Here is a 3,978-nt window from a genome sequence, read left to right as displayed (position 1 = left end):
CTGCTGCAGTTCTTAGTACATGTGTTCAAAGCGGCCACTCTGCTGCAGTTCTTAGTACATGTGTTCAAAGCGGCCACTCTGCTGTAGTTCTTAGTACATGTGTTCAAAGCGGCCTCACTGCTGCAGTTCTTAGTACATGTGTTCAAAGCGGCCTCTCTGCTGCAGTTCTTAGTACATGTGTTCAAAGCGGCCACTCTGCTGTAGTTCTTAGTAGATGTGTTCAAAGCGGCCTCTCTGCTGCAGTTCTTAGTAGATGTGTTCAAAGCGGCCACTCTGCTGTAGTTCTTAGTACATGTGTTCAGGGGTGGACTGGCCATCTGGCATACCGGGCATTTTCCCGGTGGGCCGACGTGCCTTTTGGGCCGACACGTCTTTTTTTTTTTTCTTCCTGAAGTCCCGGCCCATAAGACGGGTATATTGGCCCTCTGTTTAAATGTTTTTAGTAATTGTACACTGGGCCGGCCCAATCAAATCTTTAATCACCTCCCCCTTTGGGCTGCTCGGTGTGCATCATTAAATCACGCCCCCAGGAGGTGAGCCGGCCGTTGAAGCCAAACTGCCTTTTTTTTCGAGAAAAAAAAAAGTTCGAGTTAGAAATGGCGAAGGCGAAGGCCAAGCGAAAAGGGAGAGCAGAACAATTGCGGGCAAGAAAAAAAGCAGGCCCTTCGTGCTGATGCTGCCGCTTGTGTCAAAATACCGACATGTTTAGTACAGGTGCAGGTCCATCTTCTTCTAACCCGTGGCCGATATTGGTGGTGAGGAAGATGATGAGAGGGAGAGACATCGCGAGTGGGGAGAGCGAGGAGAACTGGCGGGAAGCAGAAGCTAAGAAAATTAGGAAAAGATTAGTATTAAGGTTATGATACTCTGTAGTTCTGGAACCCGTTAATATCCCTTTGATGAAGCGCTAATAAGACACAATATTAGAGAGAAACATTCGTTGCCTCAAGCTAGTAAGCTGGCTTTTTTAGGTCTTCCCTGGCAAGTTAAAAATAGCTTAATGGGACTCTGATACGTTGTCTCATATGAATTAACCAACATTCATGAACAATTACTGTCAGCTGGCAGCTTGTTTCGTTTAGTGTATTTACTTATTGGTTATAAGGGCAACAGTGGTCTTTTGGGACCTGAAGAAAATGTTTATAGTCAGCTTGTTGTGGTAGTTTTGATTGACAATATATAGAATGAATAATATAGAAATAGATAAAAAATGGAGGCACACATGTAGTTTTGACCATTAACTGTGTGGTATTGTTATGTCAATGCCTATTTGTATGGACCTCTATCAGGGAATCCATCATTCTGTATCATCGTGTTGAGCCAGGCAGCACCCCAGAGGAGGAGAGTGAGGAGAGCAAAGAGCAGGAGGACATAGATTACTTTCCCCGCCCCGAGCCATCTATGTTACAGATGTTTTTAGAACAGCACCCACAACAACATACCAGAAGTCCAGTTGTGCAGACGGTATTCACCTGTAAAGATGGCACCAGCAGAAGTGGCGTCATATTGCAAGGGACGTCATATGTTGTTTTGTATGTCTGGCATTTGGGAAGAGGACTGACACTGGCACATTTATAACTGGAATGTCAGATTGGAGCACGCACACCAGCGTACAGAGGAGCACGGAAAGAGCATTACACATTCAACCTGTGCTGAAGCTTTTTCTTACGGTGCTCTAAAGCAGACATCGAAAGCATGTCTGCTGGCAGTCAGATGTCTGCTCGTAGGGAACAAGTCCGAAGAGACGTCAGGTTCTGGAGCGTGTGTGGAAGTGCAGGCAGGTGGAGAGTGAGGGAGCATGCTAGCTGACAACACCGTGGACCACGGTAACATTTTGGAGCTCATCCTTTTATTAGGAAAGTATGATATCTGCTTAAAAGAGCATCTGGATGATTGCGTAGACAAGAGCAAGACATTTCACCAATCCAGTGGAAGAAAAGGTAGAGGGTCTCTCATCACCCTATACTCTCCAAAGCTACTGCTAACTCCATCATAGAAAACTGTTGTAGTCTAATCAAAGAAAGTATCTCCAGTGATGTCCAGAAGGCCGGAATGTCTTCTGTTCAGCTGGACACAACACAAGACAGAACTTCTCAGGATCAGTGTTCAGTCATCTTAAAATATGTCAATGAGACTGTGCAAGAGAGGCTTGTGGCTTTAGTGAAGTGCCACGCCTCCACCGGACAATACTTCATGCATCTGAAACTGGACAAGGGCATGTGTGTATAGGTAATGCAACGGATGGAGCATCCAATATGCAAGGCCGGTACAAAGGATTCTCTGCACTGATGACCTCCCAGTCACCCACTCATGTCCATGTGTGGTGCTATGCTCATGTTCTTAATCTTGTCCTGGCTGAAACCTCCCAAATGTCATCGAATGTGGAACACTGTTCAACCTAATCAATGACATAGCAGTGTTTATCAGGGAGTCACATCAGAGGTCGATCTGTGGGAGAAACGAGCCCAAGAAAAGATGCCGTCGACTCATCCTGTAGACTCATCTGGTCCTATCTCTATCGTGTTGTCATAGAAAGGGGAGGCAGGGCACTATAGGGCCCCCCCCTTAAATTAACTAGAAGTCATCATTTAAGGGGTTATTTTTTAAAACTTTTCTTACAGACATTACATTACATTGCATTTAGCTGAGGCTTTTATCCAGAGCGACTACAATAAGTACATTCGACCAAGAAGACACAACCTTGAGGAAAACAGAATCATATAAGTACATCAGGTTTCATAGAGCCAAGCATGTCAAGTGCTACTCAACTGGCTTTAGATAAGCCAACCCTTTATTAGTATATAAGTGCTTTGTTAATAATTCTATCGCTCGAAGTGGAGTCGAAAGAGATGAGTTTTCAGTCTGGAAGATGTGTGAGCTTTCTGCTGTCCTGATTTCAATGGGGAGCTCATTCCACCATTTTCTTGTGCCCTCATTGGTCATGTTCGTGTGTGTTGGAGGAGTGGCTCTGTGAGGAAAGTCTGAAGTTGGTGCATCATGGCATGTGGCTCATTAAAGAATAAGTACAGCTATTGTCTCCCTCTGGTAGAACTGGTCGGCCCGCCTGCAGCAGGTAATGCAGGGTTACCAACTCTCACGCATCTAGCGTATGACACACGCTTTCACTCTCAATCTCACGCTCTCACGCTGCCCAAACTATTCTCAAGCCAAAAACAAGATGAACCGGTGATCGTCTTTGTTGGTTATTTACAATGTTGAGTTGATCCGCTCCCTCCCCGCCTCCACCACCATCAGACCCCCCCTATTAGTGCTCGGTCACTGTTCGCTTTGTGAGAGGGTTTGAAGGTCTGATTTCTAATGATTGATAGTTACACATACTTGTTGTATGTGATTAGTTTAGTTTGCCCCTGGTACGTAAAAAGGATATAATAGCGTTTTTTAAATTATACTGAGTTATTCTTCTTGTCAATAACCGCTACTATTTGTTTGTTTTATGGATTTGGGCCGGTCTGGGGTCTAAAGCCAGGGCCGATTTGTTGTCCCAGTCCAGCCCGCATGTGTTCAAAGCGGCCACTCTGCTGCAGTTCTTAGTACATGTGTTCAAAGCGGCCTCTCTGCTGCCAGTTCTTAGTACATGTGTCAAAGCGGCCACTCTGCTGGCAGTTTTCTTAGTAATGTGTTCAAAGCGGCCTCTCTGCTGTAGTTCTTAGTACATGTGTTCAAAGCGGCCACTCTGCTGCAGTTTCTTAGTACATGTGTTCAAAGCGGGCCACTCTGCTGTAGTTCTTAGTACATGTGTTCAAAGCGGCACTCTGCTGCAGTTCTTAGGACATGTGTTCAAAGCGGCCACTCTGCTGCAGTTCTTAGTACATGTGTTCAAAGCGGCCACTCTGCTGCAGTTCTTAGTAGATGTGTTCAAAGCGGCCACTCTGCTGTAGTTTCTTAGTACATGTGTTCAAAGCGGCCTCTCTGCTGTAGTTCTTAGTACATGTGTTCAAAGCGGCCTCTCTGCTGTAG

The sequence above is a fragment of the Pseudochaenichthys georgianus genome, unplaced genomic scaffold, assembly GCF_902827115.2.
Source record: "Pseudochaenichthys georgianus unplaced genomic scaffold, fPseGeo1.2 scaffold_1105_arrow_ctg1, whole genome shotgun sequence".
In the NCBI taxonomy this organism is placed as follows: domain Eukaryota; kingdom Metazoa; phylum Chordata; class Actinopteri; order Perciformes; family Channichthyidae; genus Pseudochaenichthys; species Pseudochaenichthys georgianus.
This window is presented reverse-complemented; position numbering follows the sequence as displayed.